Below are 22,524 nucleotides of genomic sequence, written 5' to 3' on the forward strand. Positions count from 1 at the left end.
GAATTAGCAAAAGACCCAAGTACATGTAACTGTCACTGGAGCCTTGTTACAAAACTTTGCACTAAGGTAGGTTTCAGTCTCACAGAAACTTTTAGGAAGAAAAGCAAGAGACTACAGAGAAACAGAAGACCCTCTGCAAAACCGAGACTTCCATTTCTTCCTCTTTCCTCTTACTGGACAACACCACACAATGTGGAAACGGAGAGAAATACTCTGTTGAAACACTTTGTTTTTCTACTGATAATCTTAATTCAACACTTGACTAGAACAGCAAATCATGATGAACCTCATACATGCAAGCAAGAAAAGTGACAAACATTAAATGCATGCCACGCACAGAAAACTACTCTGTATACTGTTCCCAAGCTACAAACAATGACTCTATCATGCATTCACGGCAGAAGAAATTAAATTCAAAAGTTAACTCCAGGCTAAGTATACCTTTTAAAATATATCCTGGCCTTCATCAAGTCAAAGAAAGGAGGGGACGGACTATTGGCCAAGTTTGTGGGTTTGGTGTGTTTTGGGGTTTTATTCTCCTGAAGTTGTGAATGACCTAAAAACCTCAGGCAAAATTCTAAAAGATATCCCAGTACATATCACAGCAGAACTATTGATTTGATTCAGTAAATGCACTAGGACGGAAGCAAGCTCCTAGTATGTGTTTTTCTCCATTTTGTTGTACAAATACATTTGCATGTGGATATTTTTATTTTCTTCCTCTCAGCTGCACAAGTAAATCAAGATGTAGAAACACTGCACTGGAATTCTCTCTCAAGATGGTTATTTCATAAAAATGTTTTTCAAAGTTTACCTTGGACTTTTTTGCAAGGGAATAAATGCATTTGTCCCAAGGCGAATGACTAACGTTTGCCCTCTCCATCTTAGCTGGTACACAGGGATAAGCTGAACTCATCAATTCCACTGTTATAATAGATTTTAACTATGTTCTGCACACACATTCATTTTCTTATTCTTACATGGCTGAGAAAGGAAAACATGTAAGAAGGAGGAAAATACTACATGTTCATAATAATCTGGAATTTACAGAATAAACCACCCAGGCTTTTCTGTACTCATAAAAACTCAACAGTGACTGCTCCAGCCATAGCTTTCCAAAAATTACTCAAGAACAGGCTACAGATTGGTCTGGAAAAACAACAGGGTGAGAACAGAATTTATTTCTATTAAAATGCATAGTGGAGCAGATTATACTAGTCTCACTCATGCTGATTACTACTTTACTGACAGTAGGATTGCAGGAGCCACTAGGATTAAAGAAAAAGTACTACGTAATTCAGAAAAGAAAGTATTTTGTCTGGAAAACTTCCAGGTCCAATACAAGGACAATAAATCAAAGTAAGTAAATTTTAGTAGGGAATCGTGTATGATGGGAGATTAATCTAATGCAGAATACATTTTCCAGATCAGAAAAATCAAACATGCAAATCATGGATGCTTATATTTTGGAGCCATTATAGGAAACTCAATGTGTGGAAGAAGTGGATGTACAGAATAAGCATTTCCATTAATTAAATTCCTTTCTCAGTAAAGCCCATTTATTAAACTCCCTGAGCACCTAAAACTCAGTGAAATTTAGGGGTAGGTGCCCTTGACTTGGAATACTTATTCTGAACTGTACAGAAGCACTTCTGGAGTAAATCTGCAGAACCAAGAGCTGACACCCCTGACTTGGTTTGTACCTTAAGGCACACAATAAAGTCAGCTGAAGAATCAATAGCTTGGATCATTGCATTGGAAGGAAAGTGTTCAAGGAACTGAGGCTGTTAGCATAAGCTTAATGGAATTAAGATATTAACAGAGTAAATGGGATCCCAGGACTTCTATATGTTATACTGCAGGTCTGAGTAAACACTATCTTAGTCAGATGAAGGCATAAGAGCCAGTGCTCCAGGGATTTCAGAGGCAGGGGAAGGTGTTCTGCATTAAAGCACACATTAGAAATTGGTGATTCCTGGAGAGGGGTGTATTAATAATTAAACAGAACTTCTGGGTTGAAAAACCAATCAATAATATACATTAAGAGCAGATGTTCCTTGAACAATTGGCAAATGTGGGCTTCAGAGGTTATGTATTCACACATAAGAATTTCTATTTAGATCCCTTATATATGTCATTACTGTATCAAATTAATGCTAACCTCAAGACTTTTTAAACTGTAGTTCCTTACAGTGGTATGTTTAAAGCTTGTAGTAATTTACAAAATATTCCTAGTTACCTACCAGAATTTTATTTATTGTTCCTCTAGTCAGAGGTTTAAGGGTTTGTTTTGGTTTGGGGTTTGGTTTTTTGTTTGGAGTTTTTACTGTGATATACATGCAAAGAATTTAAGGAAAGTGAAATTTTAAAAGAAAAACAATTGTCTTCTGTCAATAAGTTGTGAGGCAATTCTTACTAAGGCATGAATTAAACTGGGTTTTACTGTGAAAAGTATCAGCTTAACCTGAAGAACAGGAATTCTTGTTTATGTATAGTACTACTACAGTTCTTAATAGCTTTGGTGCCTTTACAGTGATTTTTCAGACTTCATTTGAGGAAGTTCTCCTAAAAAGATATAAAACCTTTGTTACAGCACTAAATTAAATTACAGGAAATCATAGAAAGTATATGGTTTACAAAGCAACCACACTGTAGTCAGCAAGTGAAGTAAGATTTTTTAGAAGTTTGTCGTTGTCAAGACAATTCATAACTCTACAAAAGCTTGCTAGCTGAAATTTTCCCAACGTAATACAAAGTAGCAGAGTTGACAACACCAGAAACTGATGGACTATCAGAGTTTCTCTTGCTATGCCAGACTTTATAATTTATTTATTTTTTTCTGAACAGGACATGGTAACACTGCCCTGCAAATATGTGTGCTTAACCACCTTGAGATAGTACATAATTTCAGAAAAGTGGAATAAAACTACCTCTGTACCATAAAAAGCTGCTCTCAAAAAGAAACAGCACCTTTCTTGCAAATCCTTATTTCTTATTTACTAATTTAAAAGCTTAAGGTAGTACTCCTTGTGCAATGCAAAGCAAGAAAAGGAACTTCATCCAACCTAGTGACACAAAAGACCAAGAGAAGGGCCCCACTCCCAACAGGGCATCTCAGTGCCTATATACAAAACTGTCACAAGGTCAACTGGCACTTTACCAAAGCAGTCAGCGTATAACTTGACCATAAGCAAGAGGAGATAAATACGTTCTCTGACAAAGAAGATTCCTAACAAAAATAGGGAAAGAATTTGCATTATCAAAGTAAAAAATGCACTTATTAAAAATGTAACAACACTTATCTTCCTGCTGCAAACATTCTTTTAGCAATTCTGTTCATTGCAGAGGGCCCCAAACAGTGTCAAGTTTCTGTGCTTTGTTTCATAAAAATATTCATACACAGGCTGATTACAATGTATCCCAAACACAATTTGCCACATAAATATAATGACTGATTGGATTTGACAAGCCTCCTTCTAGAACAGTAAACACTGAAGCTTTTGTTTAGGGATATTAATCAGCTTAGCAAGCCAAACATGTCACCTGTACTAGAACGAAAGAAAAATCATCCCCACCTGCCGGCAGAACAACCACCAGTAATATCAAAAGGAGGCAGGACCATTAATTGAAAGAATTAATCCAGATTCACAGCTATTCAAAGTGGCAGGCTTTCATCATACACTCATCTTTCCTGTAATCACTCGATTAGCAATAATGATCCTGCTCTAATGGCTGCGGAGATCCAAACTGAAATCTAGAATAGCTTTCTGCAAACTAAGAACTGCAATTCCAGACAGAGGTTAGAATTTCCCTCCAGACTAGTTCAGGGTCCATGCCCTATAAAGCTGACCTTAATTTAAGAATAATTCGAAAACACAGATGTCAGGGAATAGTATCTTAATTTAAGAATAATTAGAAAACACAGATGCCAGGGAACAGTACATCAAACTTTTTAACTGCAATTTGGCCATCAGCAGGTCTTGTTGACATTCTTACCCTCCTCTGCCCAGTGGCAGTTAACATTACTGAAGATCTGTTCTCAAGTTCAGGTTCCTGTAGTACGGCAAATGTTTATGTAAAAATCAATTGGCTAACTTAAGTGAAGTAGTGCTCTGAAGTATGCCAAAATGCCATCCTCAGCTGTAAAATGCTAATTTATTACAGAAGGGTATCATACATGCTGAGTAAACAGGAAAAATCTTCAGATGGATAAAGAAATTACTCTCCATGAATTCAAACACTGAAACTTTATCTATCATACCCACCCAGGACCACAATGTGAGGCTTTGCAAGCCACAAAGAAAAGTAATTAATTGTGATAGTAGCTATTCTACCTTCTCAAGGTAGAATCTAATAATCTACACATTCCTACAGCAAAACAAATCCTTTCTAAAGTATTCTGGAGACCACTGAACAACGTATCTGAAGATTTTTTCCAAACTAGGTCTCTGAAGTTTCACATCTGTTAAATGTATGTTTTTACATAGCTATTACATATACACATATACTCACACATATAAATATTAATGTGGGCTTCACAACAGTTTCTGCACAGAATCATTCCTTTCATTTTCTACATCTTACCTACTACTCAGAAAACCTCCCTCCCTCCAGATTATATGTGTACGTACCATACCTATGCTAAAGATCTCTAGCATGATTGTCAAATACCTGTGAGATTCTGCAGCAACAGGTGTGTCTCAGCCTAAAGCCAGCATGGCCACACAGAGAATCAAGTAATTCTAAGATAATCAGTCCACAGGGACAATATGTGTTTTGAAATTTCCAAACTGGTAACAAGAAATACAGAAATGCTGGATCCCAACAACCACTGCACTTCCCAGTCACTACCTTTAAAAGACCATATGATCCCTTCATCATCAAAGGAAATCCTGAATCTGAGGAAAACGGATGATCAGCAGATATTCTGCACAATATATGAAGATAGCAAAATATGCTGTCACATTTATTAATATTGCTGCTAATTTTTCTGTGTCCCAGTTTTTTGGCCATCTGCAATCAGAAATCAGTTTAGATGATAAAAAAAAGCAAATGTGCTGCAATACAACCAGGAAGTTGCAGTCATATTAGGGGAATGAATAGTCCCTTTTCTGCACAGGAATTCTTTTCAAGAAGCTTAGAAAAGACCTAGGACACAATTAAATAAATCAGATCACTGAGCACAAGAACTGATCATGTCAGTTTTCCTTTGGACTTCTGGGATTACGTGAGCTCTTCCGAAAATTTTCCAATGTTCAGAAAATTACTGGGGGCAGGTGGGTATTCTTTTCCCATGCACGTTCTCTGATGGCATATATTAATACATGGAGCTTTTCAATTTGCGCAAGGAGAGTGCCTGCAGAGTCTCCCTCTATTACTTGTGGAAGACTCATATGGATATAATTATTTCCAAGATTTTGAAACTCTGATTTCCATCAATTTGACTACTAGATTCCAAAGTTACTAGAAAGGAAGACTGATGGACAAAACATTTTCTTATTAATTCAGATTCAGAAGACAGAAAGGTTATGAGATAACCCAGTAGGTATCTGATTCCTCCTTTTAATGTCAATATCGCTAGTAATGAGTTTAAGCAATTAAATAATAAAATAAATTTTATTGTGTGAATTCCTCAGAATTTGTATTAGTTGGTCTTTTACCTCTAGTTCTCTAAATAGGAATAGCTACACAGCATGGTAATACAGTACATTTACAACTTGCAAATCTGTGATAAGAAGATTGTGTTTTAAGTCAGCAAATAAGCAAGGAGTGAATGTGAACTGGCCATGGGCAGACACACCTCCACTGACACAATGGAATTATAACCCACTGCTGACACAAGCTCTGAATTTGTTCTAGAAAGCAACAATATTTAGTACAACTGTCAGCCCTTGTGCCCTAGAGAAACACAACCATGTAGATTTAATCACTACTGAGCCACAGTCCAGGCAGCTGCTGAGGCAGAAGTACACAGTCCAGCTAACTGTGTACTAACTAGACTACTGATAGCCACCAACTTCAGAGACAAAAAGCCCACCTTCTGTGACAGGGAAATCACTCATCTCCTGTTGGAGTGACACCTCTACTCCTCAATAATTTAGTCCAAGACAAACCAAATATCTGTCTGTAAACAGAAAGTTCATCGTTGTGTTACTAGTAGGACAGCAGTGGAATCTAATATTCCATGATATCACAGTTGTCCAAGGAAGCATCAACATCCTATTTAAATTTTTAAATTTTCTGTTTATTTAAAAAAAAAAATACTATGGACTATATACACATGTATACACACACACATATGTAAGAGAGGGAAGAAAAGTAAGGCAAATGGTATAACTACTGGGGATCTCTCTCACCTGACTTGTAACACCAGTAACGCATGTGGTAAAATTCTGAGGTATGCCCTAAGCAGTTTAAGAGATTACTTTTTTTTTCTTGGAAAGATAACATGCATCAAAGGAGGTTAAGCAGTTGAGGCTTCAAAGTCACTTACGAAAAAAAATTCGAAACATATCTAAGCAACCTATAGAAACTGGATTTACAAGTTTTCAAAAAACATTATACTGAAAGCCTGCTTCTCTGACAGCCGTAAGTTTTGTCACCATTTCTAATTTGAAAGTTTTTACTCACTATCTACTGATTGACTGCACTTTTTGTGTGAGATAAAAGGCAGTGCTAAAAAATGTCAAGACAATCGAGCCAATTTGAAACGTACACATAAACAAACTCATTCAAGAAGCTACACGCATCAAACAACTACGAGAACCACCTGCATTCAGATCGTGGAGTATTTGTTGCAAGACATCTATATGGGGCTTCAAGACTGAGGCATTCAAAGAATGGCATTCTTCAGGAAGCAAAAAGGAAGTGCGTTGGACAAACAGACTGCTTCCAAAGTTATAGAAAATGAGTTGTAACAGGAACATATGGAGACAAACCTTACCTTCAAACACACAAGAAACAGGAGTTCAGATTTTTAATTAAAACCATGAATAATGCAAATCCTGCACTTAATTTGCACAACTGGAAAGACCCATACACACACAAGCCAGAATAGTTTGACAGTATCACAATAAAGTCAGCTATTTTGTTGATGCCTGCATGAGTCCATCCTCCACAAAGTTAGGCAGGGGAGAGGGGCAAGTGCACTAACTGGCACACAGAATAAGGCTCCAAACAAGCCCACGTCCACCCTGTCCTTTTCTCCCTCTTTAGAACACAAATGAGTTTCCTGGTTAAGCAGCGCACAGTTACTCTGCCTGGCAAAGAACAGCAGGGGCTAGACATATTAGGAGAATGAATAGTCCCTTTTCTGCACAAGAGGGGCTAGACATTTATGTTACAAAAGCTTTACAGTACTTAGAAATTTTGTCTGTGAGAGAACCTGTCAAAAAGACCCTATCGATACATACAGCCTGTTTGTTCTATACGTAAAAACTGTGAACTGAACAGGGATTTAGTGACCTTGGAACAAGGAAAACTCACAAATTTTAAGGTAATCCTAAAACAGAAAATATTTTGAAGAAGCACAATTAACTTGAACACAAGTTTCACAGAAAGACATTCTATTAGAAGTCAACACTACAGAAAGATCATTGTCCCTCTGATGAGATTCTTCAACAGGAGCCTCCAGCACCCTTGGGAAGTCTGTCGCCATGTGCAAAGCTTAATCATTATTTCTGGGCTCTGTTTTTTTAGTGTCACGGTTTCAGCTGGGATAGAGTTGACTATTTTGCTAGCAGCTGGTGCAGTGCTGTGTTTTGGATTTGGGATGGGGATAGTGTTGGTAGCGCACTGGTGTTTTTAGTTGTTGCTAAGCAGTGAAGGCCTTTCCTGCTCCTCACGCAGTCCCGACAGAGAGCGGGCTGGGAGGGCACAACAAATTGGGAGGGGATACAGCCGGGACAGCTGACCCCAACTGACCACAGGGATACTCCATGCCATATGACTTCATGCTCAGTATATAAAGCTGGGGGAAGAAGAAGGAGAGGGGGAAACCTTTGGAGTTATGGCATTTGTCTTCCCAAGTAACTGTTATGCGTGATGGAGCCCTGCTTTCCTGGAGATAGCTGAACACCTGCCTGCCCATGGGCAGTAGTGAACGAATTCCTTGTTTCACTTTGTTTGCATGCATACCTTTTGCTTTATTTATTAAAATGCCTTTACCTCAACCCATGAGTTTTCTCACTTTTAGTCTTCCGATTCTCTCCCCCATCCCACCGGGGAGGAGGAGGTGATGAGCAAGCGACTGCATGGAGCTTAGTTGCCAGCTGGAGTTAAAACAATGACATGTAGCAAAGTGGATCAAGTTGATGGGGAAAAATGAATTTTCCTTCCCACTTATGCTATTTGACATTTTAAGTGCTCATTGAAATTCGGCTGATTACATAGTTGAACATACCTTTTAGCAGCCACTTAGTCTTTTTTCAAAAATCTCTTTAATATCTTTTTCAAAGAGACAGGCAGCACGGGAACTCCTACACATTTGTAAGAGACATCCTATGGCTGAACTTACCTTTTCCTAACCACTTTTATCCAAAATCTGCTAGCTGAAAACTAACTTATTGCGATACAGGTCCACAATGTTTAAAGAGTAGGGTTAATATAGAGATAAAAACACCACTCTTGGAAAACAAAGCAAGACATTATCAGAGTTTGGCAAAATGCAATAAAAAAAAGAAAGTCATCATGGTCTTCACTGGGCCATAAGCACATCCAGCCACATGGCACTGCTCCAGTGTTTTAAACTATTTAAATTTTCATACAAATTCCAATTGCTTGACTGCAACCTTGCTTGTATCTCTAGTTAACCTCTTTTAGTTTGTATTTTGGTTTTGAAGATTCTAAGGCAAGTTGTAACAAAAAACACTGCTAGACATGAGATATCTTGAAAACAAATATCCCTGACAGTGCTGGGAAAAGTTATGTGGCCAAAACACCATGCTCAGGTCTCAATTTTCTTAAAGGTAAATATCGCGATTGATACTTTCATTTGTCCACTTGAGGAAAATATACGACTTCCCCTTATGAAGTCTGAACTGAATGATGTGAAATGTAAACGTGTACGTTTCTTCAGCCAGGGCCTTCTACTCCCAGTGCTACTCGCACTGTTTGAGGTGGCTGCAGGCGCGGCAGGAAAGGAAGGGTTGTGCCAATAGCATTAGAGCTATGCCACAGTTGTTGAATACTTCATCAGTTTACCTCAAGAGGGCTAATTCCTGTCTTGCTGCTTTTCCTGTTCTCTGGTTAAACCAGGAATGACTCAAGCACTGTATTTATACAGGTGTGCAGTTCAGTGAGAAGAAACACCCTACAAAGAGGGAGCTTTTGTTTTTCTACCTTCCTAAGAAGCAAAAAAAATTTATGGTTTATCATGTTTTAATTTGAGTCTGGAGGAAATTATTGAGCTCTATATACTTTATGTACTGAAGAAGGGCATGAGTACCACTTTACAAACTTGCCTTTTTTGTCTTTTTTATTTAAAAAACATAGCTACTCATTCTGATGAAGTGAGTAGGATTTCTCTTGAGTTTATTTTAAATTTAGTGAAAAGGGTATTTTTTCTTCCACCTTATGTTGAATTGGCCCCTGTAGGTAAATTGCTCGAATAAGCCCTGCTTGTTGGATGATAATTGAATGAGCTTGGGGAATTTCGCCAGTTCCAGGTGTCGAGATGCTGGGAGAAAATAACATCTGTTCTCAACAAATAGCAGAAAGGCAAATTCAAAGTCACTTTTAATAAATTTGGAGCATGAACATTAAATAGGGAGTAAAAGAGTTACATTAAAAATGATTTTTAAGTAAAAATATGCTTTTTTAATTAGCTTAATGTAGTAAAGCTAAGCTGCTACATTCTACATTGTTATTTTGTCATTTTTTTCTGTCATACCTCGCACTGTCACTATTTGTCATTGTGGCTAAAACTCTTAGATTCTCTGCACCATGTTCACTGTAAAAACAGACAGACAATTATACGGCTACACACTGACATGCAAGAACAGCCTGGCGAGCTAGGTGCCTAAGCAGTACTAAGTAGTACTGTCTCAGACAGACAGCAGAGAGCACAAGAAGTATTCACCATTGCCTGTCATTTGGCACAGTATTTTACATAACCCCTTTAATAATTACATTGTCTTTTATACTTGTGGATACTTTGATTCTTCTTTCCCATCCCCTTCTTTATGCTTCAGACCCAGTTGCTTACATGGTGATACGAGAAAAGCAACTCCACAGATGTGAGGGAAGCAAGAGCCACCGTTCGCGATCCTGACCTGGCCTCTGGGTACTCAGGGCAGAATTCTGAGGCAGCAGAGAGAGGAGACAGAGGAAATGAGTTATTACTTTTTATACTGTTCTGCACAGATCATCCCACTCACTTCCAAGCCCCACAATACCTCAGATATATGAATTACTGCAGCATGGCAGTGACAGTAATTTATGTGAGTCCAGTAGAGGAAAAGAATTCAGAGCAAGAACGTCAGGTACTTTCACAGTGACTGAGAACTCAGTCCAGGGACCTTCTGTTACGTGAAAAGACTGTAATAATAACAGAAAAAAATTAATATCCATCAACATCTTAAGGTTTTTTATGTAAAGGAAAACCTCAAGACAAGAACAGCCCCTATCAGGACTTGCTTGTTCTCACTTTCACATAAAGACCTGCTACCTTTTTAGTAGCAGAAAGGGTGCAAATGCACAGTACCTGCATAGATGGCTTTACTATTTAAAGTTTGTCTTAACTGGACAGTCAAAATGATAATCAAATTGATGACGATGCAAATATCCAGAATTATCTTCCACTGAATCTGTGCCGATACACGCAGTATTTATTGAGTAACCCCTCCTCCCTGTACCTTCTTTCCCTAGGGCAGCTAATCGACTTTTTATGGAAGTTACATGGCATTCTTACCTGGCAAAACCATCCACAACAAAAGCTAGGTTAAATGCACAAGCTCTTTGTCTTAACCTGTCAAGAAACTCACTCCCTGTTTATGTCTCAACACTGCAAACATACCGAGAGTTCTTATTCATACAAGCATGTTCTCAACTTCAGCATAGCCGCTCACAGCCTAAAAGCTGCTCACACAAAGATAATAACAAAGCATAACCAGAAAATCATTGGTGAGCATAAGAAAATGTAATTAAAAAAAATCACTCTCCATGATCATGCCAGTTTTATATTTAGCACCTCATTATATTAACAAAACTTGGAAGGATCAGGATTACTCTATAACCTACACTTATGTCCATAGAGCTAGCGACTGCAATCAGCACGTTTCACTGCTGGCAACCGCAGAAAGAGTACTTCAGGATGAATGGCTGACTATCCATCAATTCCTGTATAACTGATACAGGTGGTAAACACACAGCCACCTGGGACAGAGTTTGTAATGAAACATACAATACATCACCTGGTACCCATGTGCTTTTTTGCTGTAGTCAACCTCTCTTTCTCCACGGTACAAAGACAATACCAGCATTTGACCAGATACAGTAAAAGAACCTTTTTTTTTCTTCTCTATCTCAGAAAACAAATAGGAACATTCTTTGAAATATATTTAGACTAAACTTTTTTCTTTTTTTTTTAATGTTAATTTTCAGGAATGATGCCAATCCATTTTTAGCAGATGGTTTGCTATTTAATGTCTTTAGGCAAGGCAGAAAAGCTTTAATCAATAGAATCAAAAGAAATGTTGAGAAATTACATGCAATTTTACAAAATCAAAGGCATTTCCTACATATTGTCAAGCAGACAAAAACATATTGACATGTTGCTACTGCAAGGAGTCAAGGAATGTTTCGCACATTACGACATTAAATTTCTTTTTACGTGGTTTCAAGTCTCACGGCTTCCTCATGACAAGGAATTTTACTCTTTCATATATTTAAAAATTCTCCAACAGTACCTTATTTTGTAATTATAAAAAAAGAATCCAGGGCTGAAAGCTTAAAAATCTACTCTCAAGAGCTAGAAGTTGCAACATAAAAAGCTTCACATTTGCTTACTTGTTCAAATCAGAAATCAATATTGTGGCTCCCCATTCCCTGTACGACCCAGTGTTATACCTGCTTCCACAGCAGTCAATCATCCTGAAAACAGTCTCCACTAGTAAGTGATGAAATGTGCAGGATTCACTCTAGCCATCTGCTATTACTCAATTACTGCAGAGAACACTAACAACTGTCTGAAAACCTGATTCTAATGCACCTCAGGCAATACGTCTGTCCTTTGCACTTCCAGACTGCAGGAGTCTGTTCCTGTTGCCACCATACTGAGATATTATGCAAACATGCTCCCACTTGCTCTAATCGAGTTCTTGCTTCAGTGCTTTTATTACCATTTACAAACTCTTCCATGTCAGCCCGTATCAGGCAATGGTGAAGATCCTTCCCACCTTCAAGACAAGACATATGGATGCTTAGTGTAACCATCAAAAACACATACATACACGTAGAGAGAGATATTAGAATAGAGAATATTAGAATAGAGAATGTTTTTAATATATTAAATATTTGTATATATATTTCCATATTCACTTGCATGCAAAGTTTTTCTCAATACTTAAGTGAAAATATAGCAGAACTAGCATTATTATAAAGGTGCTTTTAAACTGTTTCATGCAAGAAAGACAGAAGCTGTGCTGAAAAAATCATGTATGTTGATAGAATTCCATTTATATGAAGTATAACAACAAATCAATGAGATGAAAATGTTTTCATACCAAAAGCATTCCTGTTACAATGCCTGCGTTTAGAGAAATGAAAGCTGCAAGTGGGAATGATCTATCCAAACATAAGTCTTCCGTCATCATTTTGCTACTGCTTTTTCTGGCCTTGTTTCTTTTAGTGCAGAAATTCCCTAGTCTTCCTGGCATTATGTAGGGCTTTATACATCCCTTTGGAACTTGTGGGGGATTATTATTGTTGGTTTGCTTGTTTTATGTCTAACAGTTTGAAATTAATTTTGAATTCTACATCTTTACAATCATGTGAAAATATTAGCTAAACACAAGCTTAAAATATCTCATTCAATTACATCTAAGTTTAATGATGTCATAATCCTTTACGGCTGACATCATGTTGTAAAGTCACAGAGTACTAACTCCACCGCCTCTTGAAAAACCAGGATCAAAACAACAATATGTGATTGCAATATTTGAGACCAACAGCAATACAATTTTGGTGCCAAGACCAGCATCTCGCTTATGATATTCTGACTGTATGCAAGCCAAATATTTCTTGCTTCATTAAAGATACTACATGTTTTAAAAGCTCTCTATAAAACAGATTTAAGTCTTGCATTTTTTAATGCTATATTTGGTTTTAATTAACAGAAGCAAATATTTGTAACAACCTACTAGATGCGAAACTGGTTTTCAGAGCAACAAGAAAGTAAAAGGCTTTCAAAATAGAATCAGAAATGATGCACTGCTTCTTTCCACTCCATGGTAACTCAATAGCACTAGTTTCGCCAGTTTCAATAACACCAGTGGAAACTCCACAGTTTCCACTCAATAACTGTAGTTTCATGTTAACTAAAAAGGGAAAAAACATTCAGTACTCTCATGCAGCCCTTAGTTTTTTCTATACTTCTCTCTTCCCAGCCCCTCCTCATCCTCTGAAGTAAACACATCTTCTAATCAGAAATACCATAGAAATTACAACATGCTACTCCCCCACCCTTCACTTGAGCAACTTAAAATATTCCTGTTAGCACAAGTAGAGGAGGGAAATGCTGGCCTCCTGTGATCATGCAATATACAGCTGGTAAGGTTATAAATACCTCAGAGAAAAACAAACAAATAGAACAAAGTTATTTTAAAAACTACGCTGTACTCTCTTCTGCAAGCTTTATTTATTCTGTGCACATAGAAATCCGAAAAGGTGTTTTCTCTAACCATAACTTTATTGCAATGATAATCCTGTAATGGATGGGTACAGACTCACTGAATCTGCTGTGCTGGAAAAGTTTATCTGACAGTTTTTCTTTTACCTACGGCATGCTAAACCTTCTTGCAAAGCCTTTGGCAAGTCATAACTTGATGCAGAGAGAAAAGCTTCAAAGGAATTTGAATCCACGATGAAAGCAGGGACAGGTAATTCACTGTATTAGTTCGATGATTCATGAAATAGATCTCTAGCTAGATCCAGATTACATATGGGTAAGTAACACAGTCTAAAAATCTATAACATCTCCCTAAAATGAAGACTAGAATAACCATTTATCTATGAAGAAAAAAAACAGAAATACTATCTCTTTTTCTTACATTCTTCAGAAAGCTGCTTATAGAAATCCTCTTTTCTCAGAGATCACCTGTGACAGCTCTAATAAAAGGAAAATTCAAACATTCACATTTAAAATAAGGCGGTTAATTTAGGAACTAGGAAATGGCAAAACCAAAACTACAATAGGATCTCCACACCCCCACCAACATTACTGACACAAAGTCACTGAGATCATGATTTTTCAAGCTATAAGTAGAGAATTAGGCAATTATGTGGTATTTAAGATGTGCTAATTATAACATGCATGTTGGGAGGGGTATCTAATCTCATACTTCAGAACTCATGTTAGCCTCGAATTCGTATCAGTGAGGCCAAGATTTACAGCAGGAGAACTGATGTGGCTACTACGTGACACTGCGACATTTGCCTACTGCAGGATTCACACACTCTCTCTGGGCTGTTACTAATGGGAGAAGAGGAGACCTCCTGCCCGATTCATCTGAGCAGCTCTGGCAGTGAGTCAAACCTGCCAGCAACAGTTTGTATAAATTTGGCCATATCAATTCTCTATATTCCTCTCCTCTGCCCAGCTCCTTCAGATCTTACCCATGGAGACAAAGATCTCCGAGTAAAGGGTTCCACTACACGTTTGTACAGCACTGATCACAAGACAACTGGGATTTCAGCTAGCTGCCGCAGTGTTATTGTCATAGAAATCATAAAGAAAAAATTTCATATACTTAAGTAGAGAATATAGTAAGAATCCATTATGAACTAGAGAAGACACATTCTGGCATTTTAAAGGCAGAGTTTCAAGCTAGCAACTTGGACCTTCCATCTCCATATTAAAAAAAAAGAAATAAGAATATTCTTATTTGTTCATTTTCAAAGCCAAGTAGAGGAGATGTTGGGAGAGCTATAATAATTATAATCATAGTTTTGGCTCCTAAAGATCTCTGTCTTTGCCTCAGGAAGCTCAGGGTATCAACTTAAAAATAGCACCTTGGTTACAAAACACAGTTGAGCAGGGAAAATTTATGAAGAAAATGGAAACAACGGAAACATGGAGAACACATCTGCACTGCTCAACTGTAGTCAGAATACATTTAATGGTAACAGCAGCATGAAGACAGAGCATTAGGTTTCAGGTACCTGGCAATTTCAGTGTCTACTCGGTGTATCTGCCCACACGGTCCCACCAAACAGCCTGTTCCTGAGCTATTTCTCAAGCCCCTACAATAAAGGACCCCAGAAATTTCTAAAGAGGCTACAGAGGTAGCACTGGAAGGCCAAGGACAGCACAGATAGATTACTCCCCAGATGGTGGAAATTATATCGGACTCTGACCATGGTGAACAAAACAAGGAAGACTAGAAGACATTTTTAAAAATAAAAAATATGGGAAATTAAAAAGGAAAATAATATAGCAGTCAATTGAAAAAGAACTCACCTCAGAGGTGGCATGACAAGATATGAAGTCAGTTTTCACTTTTGCATTAGACAGAAATTTAATTTCATTGAAGAAGTAGTTTTGCTAGTTGTGCACCAGTAAATTACTTCACTTATTATCACCAGTCACGCAGTATTTGCTCTGGAATCAGGAGCAATCCCAAGACACCACAGCATGCTGCACTAAGTCCAGTCCCCAATCTCTGGTCCAAACATAGCTAACAGCATAACTCTTATGGTTGCAATACATGAGGACAGCTGTTAACCAGCTAAAGATGATTCACGTCCCTGTTATGTCCCTTGCCACACTCCAAACATTAAAAGCTGACGATCAAGTTCCTGGGCTGTTCTAATGGCAACCAAGGATCCCACATTATCCTCAGGAAGGCAGCTAAGCCATCTTCACAACTGCCTCCGCTGTCTCAAGATCTGAGCCCAATATTCACTTATTCACTTTTTTTAATCACCATGGATTTTCTTTACTTATCACGTCTCTAACATTCAGATGGATAATATTAGCTTATCGCATCATACCGCAGCTTATGCATGCTTTCATAGTATAACGTTGATGACAACCTTTCTGTTGAACACAGAATTAAATTAAACTGCTTCTGTGGCTTGTCACAGGTAAGGGAGCAACATTAGATAGAGGCAGGCAACAACTTCAACCTTTTGGCCCTAGAGATGATGGAGAAACCACATAGCCCATGCCAGGCTCAGTGATAAACAACTGCTTGTAGTCTCTGTTTTTATAATATAATGGAAAGCCTCATATTTTGCAGACATGCACTTGCAGGTCCAGATCCTGTACTACTGGAGGCAGAGGACTATTTCATAAGCACTCAGCTCATACAAGAGAAAAAAATAAAACTCCATCAGCCACAAACAAACAATACACCGGGATGTGATTCTAGAGTTCTGTCCTGTTCCTTTAACACAGAGAGTAAGTATCATTAGCATGTAGGAGCCATCTCTCTCTCAAAACACAGTCTTGAACTCAACGTACAGTAATACTGTCATGTTTGTTTCAGAAATACAGGGTGCACCTTGCGTACAGATGTGGCCATCTTTTTTTGACTCAGTAAACAAGAACAGAAACATCACATCATATGGCGACCTCAGCACCAGGTTCCTCTGAGCAAAGGCTCTTTTGAGTTTTAGGCCCTGAGCAAAGTCACACAGCTCTCTTTGCCTCCCCTTGTATGCACAACAGTTAATTGTCAGATCACAATCAACCCCAGACCACAATATGCCCAAGTGGAAGAATGGCTTTTACGTTGGACTGTTAAGGCAGATGTTGCCCTGAGAGAGCATGACGCGGAGACCAACCTGATCTCACACATAATACACAATTCCCAGCAGCTATGTGTATGTCTTGCTTTATGTGTCTTTTCATATGTATTTATCTATATTTCAGTCACGTAGATAAAATCACTCATTAGTACATGGGCACAACAGTCTAGCAGAAAGTCAAAAGACCTAAGTTTGAATCTCTGCACAGCTGCAGGCTGCTTGTGTCAACCTGAGCAACATTTTCCAAAGTGACACCTAGCCAGCACAAATGAAGCGCTGAGCTGAGTCCAGAACCTTAAGCAGAATAGCTATCTCCATCTCTGCACAGCCCATAAATCATCTGCTCAAAGATTGTAGCACACAATCCGCTCTTTCCACTGAAGCTGTGCCATTATGCAGAGATAACAAACGTCAACAAAAATGAACTTTTTCAGAGAGAAAAGGCAAAATTCTCCAGCTTAGCAATAAAAGAGCTTGTGGAGGGCATAAAAGTCACAGTTTCCAGCCTCTGCTCCTGATTCATTTTCTAACCTTTTGTTGAAGACTTTCATGTGAACTACAGAAATTGTCTAGATTGAAGAAAACAGAATCCAGGTCAATTCCCTTCACAACTATAAAGCTACCATTCACTCTCACTTGGTAGCCAAATAAAACTTTTCTTGTTTCTGGCTCAAAAGAGACAATTTCAAAAAAAAAAAGGCAACTGGCATGCTATTCACACTGTATGAACCTGAAGAATTAATAGAGCAATCTAGCTGACAATCAGGAAAGAAAAAAAAAAATAATTCATTCTGAAAAAATGACTTTAATCATGAAAGGAACCATTCGATGTCCAGGAATAAAATACAGTTACCTTAATAAGATCAGACTCCCACTTCTCAGTTTTGGCTACTGCATCCTAACCATGGAAAAAAAAATCCTTGGTGGAGGAACCATCACAAAAGAATATAATTAGAAAAGAAAAAAAGATATCAAAAGTACAAAAATGTTAACTTTAGTAACAGTAACAATAAATTACCAAGTCGTAGTCAACACAGCCAATATCATTAAGTCTATAGTAGATGGTTCTTGAAATACCCGAACCTCCAGCAATGTTTGAAAATTTACAGCAATATAAGGCTCAGTGTCTTCTCACTCAAATCACTATAGTAAGGTTTTCTTTAGTGCCCCCATTCCTAAGCGTGGAAGAACATGAAAGTCAAATTCAAATTAATCCACACTGACATGCAGCAATCGAGAATGACTTGAGAAGTCACAGCCTAAAGAGAAAAAATAATGGGATTATTCCTGCATGTCTTACATATCCAAGTAGTTCCTCCTCTTGCAGTTAGTTACATTGGGACACCGGGTCTCTTTGCTTGTATAGAGACTGTGCTCTGTAGCAGAGCAAGAGCTTTGTTCCCAGGGCTACTGTCTACTGCTGATTTGTTTCTCAGCAGAATAAATACACTGCAGTGAGTGATAAACATGCCTAATTGCTTTTGAGTTGAGGGAAACAAACTGGGGGGATTTAACAATAAATTATTCCCAAAAGGAAAGCAACGCAAGAGTAAGAGACATGGTGGAACGCCCACGCGAATCCTAGTGAGCTTGACTTTATGGAATCTGGCTAGCTAGCCAGGCTGCAAAGAACAGCTATTACAAACCAGAGGTTTATATACCACGTTTTTCTTCATGTTTGACATCAAGAAATAAATAAAGGGTAGATATCAAATATGGGGTTTACTTATCCAAACTCTTAGATGGCTAAAATTAACAATCTGGGTTGACCTAGTTCCCGAACTCAAAATATGCAATTTCTGAAAGCAAATCATTCCACCCTAACATCTGTCCAGGACACAGGGAATGAATCCCACACTGGAGACCTCTCCCTCCCGCAACTGACCACAGAGAGTGATTAGATATCCAACTACGGGATAGCTAACATTAGCTGAAGTAAATCCACAGAGCAAATCATTCTAAGCAGCAGGTTGAGAGGTAACACATACAACTCCTCTCTCACAAACTTTCCCAAATAAGTCCACACAGTGCTTGACATTCCATTTATGACAACAGATGCAGCAGCTTGAGAAGATGAGGGACCAAAGTCCTAGTACGACACAGACGTCTTAGCACCATCCATTGATCTTAACTAAGAATTCAAGCGGTCCAGAAATGAACTGTCTGTTTACAACTTTAACTTAGATCTACTCTGTGTATTAACTGATCTACTCTATGTAATTTATTAGTTCTATTTAGGTCCCAAGGCAGGGGGGGAGGCAGGGAGGGCAAGGAAGCAAGTTCATTTCATAGACTTCATAGTCCATAATCTTTTAAAATAATGCTTCAATGCAAACATCATTTGATTAAAACTAGGAAGGCTGAAAAATATTAAAATAACATTGCATAATAAGACAAACAGGATGGCATGCATGAGGTGTTTGAAGTGATATCGGCTTAACCACAGCACAGCTTTTCAAGACAAAGATTCAGCTCATCACCTATGATGTCCTAAAGCTAGGCTGCAGAACACAATAAATTGCTCCTTTCTTGCTAGTGTTTTTCCTCCTGTCATTGTTACAAACTAAGCAGCTGATTAAGAGCAGTCTGCCTGCTCACATGACCTTCCAACTGCACATGAAACGTAGGGCAGTTTTTTAGTGACAGAGCCAACGCATGATGCATTATTAAGATGAACGATGTGCTGTGATCTGTCTTGAAGCACTCTTGTATTGATTTTAATAAAATGAGAGTGTTTGGGGTTTTCTGAACCAGTGTGTTCCCTGTGAACTCAACAGAGCATACTGTTTTCAAATAAAATTGAGAAAAACTGATTTCAAACCCTAGGTTGGAACCACAGATACTTCACTTAACAAACTATTCATTAACCTTAGCCCTTTAAAGTATAATAAATATTTTTCTGATAATAAATCTCAATAGTATGAGATTATACACGTGCCACACACCTTTGTTAGACATAAAAATGGACTGCATTTTGCATAAAACTATCCATCTGGTCTTTTCCTCGAATTCTTTCACACACATAAAAACACACATACGCACAATTAACCTAAAAAAATACACCATCTTGTTTGCAAACTCAAAAGGAAGTGGAAGCTGGAAGTTTCACTCAGTGGATTGCCTGCTAGCATAAAAGGAATGGCTCCTACTAAAGACTGGAGGGGGGAAAGGGAGGGGAGAATCCGGGTAGCATTCAGATGTAATTAACACACTGACAGAGAAAAGCATGCAGGTCATCATCATTGTAAAAAGGTAAAGTGATTTGACCAAAACCATCTCGTGAACTGTGGCAGGCCACAAGCCAAGAATTCATGATTCCCAGGCTTAAGCTAAAGTTCCTGCATCATGCTTCCACTCCACAAAATACCTCTGTGGTCCCTATTGCCCGGGTAGACTTCAGTGCTGCCAGTCCTGCCCCAGACCGCCTACCACAGAAGTCAGGATACAGATGAATGACTCTTGCACAGCACGCCCATAAGCTACACGACATAAATTAACACATAATGAGGAAAGAAGGAAGCAGAGAAGTATTTCCAGCACCCAGAAAATGTGTGCAGAGAAATTATTATCCTTCAACATTTGCAGAAGTGTGGATACACAATGGTGTAAGATGTGCAATATGGCAGGTACATACTTGTGCATTCTTGGCCAATACCAGTACCCTTATTTCCCTTTACAATACTGTCCTTTCCGAACGCAACGCATGCATCCTTTCATTCTCTCTGAACTTCTCTTACCTGGAAATCTCTTTTCAGTCTGATACTTTTCTTGCCATGAAAATGTCTTTTTAAAAATACATACTTTAAAAAGTGTTTTATATGAAAGCATCTCTTGTTCCTTCTCATTTCCAGGACACTTGGTAAAATATTACAAGACTGCAATTTATATGCTAAAGAAATTCCCAGATGGCATCTAATTAAACAATTCAATCAGAAAATAAATTAAAATGAAATATTAGCGTAACCCCATGTGTAAAATGCAGCCGTTAAAGCTCTCTGGTATTTGCAGGATATCTTATGGAATGCAATTCTATTACCCGTGCTAATTTCATGCCTGTTCAGCACTGCAGAACATCTGAGCTATTGACGCCTCTCTCCAACATAAGAAAGAAGTGGTCCAAGGAAAAGTTCAATAGCTAACCCTTACAGATAACCCTTATAAACTCATCCAGAACCATTACGGCAGCTGGTTTACCCAATTTATGGCAATGAATCTCAAACGTTTCTTAAAGCTGATGTCCAAGCTCATCCCAAACCCAGTCAAGCTTGGGATATTCCTTCCAATGACTACAGTGAGTTTTGCACTATGACCCAGAATTCACAGCATCCCACAGTGTTAAGCAAAATCCGATGAAAATAACATCTTACTCTGCAGTCTCTGATATAGGAATTCCATGTGAACTCCAGTTATTACAATTTGGCAAGTAAAAGCACAGAAAATCCACTTAGGGATAATGATCTGTCATATTTATTTATTTATCTTAAGATTAAGTAGTTTCAATACAGTATGAGAACTTTGTAAACTTTATTTATTTTCCTTTAAATATATTTTAGTATTTATTATCAAACTGTTCAATTATTTCTAGAAGACTCTCTTCAACTTTTGTACAGATGTTATTTAAGGAAAGTATTTTCTTGTTTGGTTTATGCACAGTCACAAAAAGTCACAACAAAAGTTTATGCTCTAATCCGTGCTATACTCTGCCCCGATTTAAGTGTATCTTTCTTTACTACTCTGAGAAGAACCACTAACCAAAGGAACGTGACAATATGGACACTGTTATTTTCCTTGAAAAGAAATAAGAGTATCAGAGCTTCACAGAAACAAACCTGAAGGAATTAGGCTCCAACCTCATAAGGAAATTCAATTAACTTCATGTATCTAACTCTTAAGAGCGCCTTTTGAAAAATCCCTGCTTCATACATGCTTCCACAGTGCACTCCACTGGCACACAGACAAGAATATACTTCCTTTCTAAAATCCATTTCAGGAATCAAGAAAAAACTTAAGGACTGCTTGAGAGAACTTAAAACTTGGAGAAGCTGCTATACCTCATCCTCCAGAAAAAAAGTTGTATTTTACTAATTTACCCAAGATGACAAGACTATCTGAGAAATGAAGGCATATACAAACTGAATGGTGGTGTGTCATATTTTTAAAAAAATTAATACAAGTCACAGCAAAGTAGCTGTGCTTTAATAGTACTGCAAATTTAGGAGTATTGATAAGCAGGGGAAGCCCAGTTCATACAGAATCAGCCACCATGCCTGCTCCACCTTTCTTCATATTCCCAGAACAGTTGACCAAAGCTGCCTGGAAGCAAGCAAGATTTTGTGCACTGGTGATAGGTATTCTTTACCATATGGTTTGCTCTCCCTTTTCAGATTTAGGAGAGACTAGAATTGGGATCTGAACATTCAGTAGAGGTTATGCAGAAGCAGAGAAAGGCAGTCCCTCCAGATTTTGGAAGAGCTCTCACCTACCCCCACCCTCAGCCTCCTCACTATCCAACCCACTTAGCAGACTGAGGGAATGACTACAATGCCACGCAGATGA

General features: G+C 38.2%; 1 protein-coding gene across 13 annotated transcripts in view; it reads right to left on the minus strand.

The window, feature by feature from the left end:
* Window positions 1–22,524, minus strand: part of GALNT18 (polypeptide N-acetylgalactosaminyltransferase 18) — a 281,814-nt gene that overhangs the window by 257,555 nt on the left and 1,735 nt on the right. The window lies entirely within an intron of this gene.

The sequence above is a fragment of the Larus michahellis genome, chromosome 4, assembly GCF_964199755.1.
Source record: "Larus michahellis chromosome 4, bLarMic1.1, whole genome shotgun sequence".
Classification (NCBI taxonomy): domain Eukaryota; kingdom Metazoa; phylum Chordata; class Aves; order Charadriiformes; family Laridae; genus Larus; species Larus michahellis.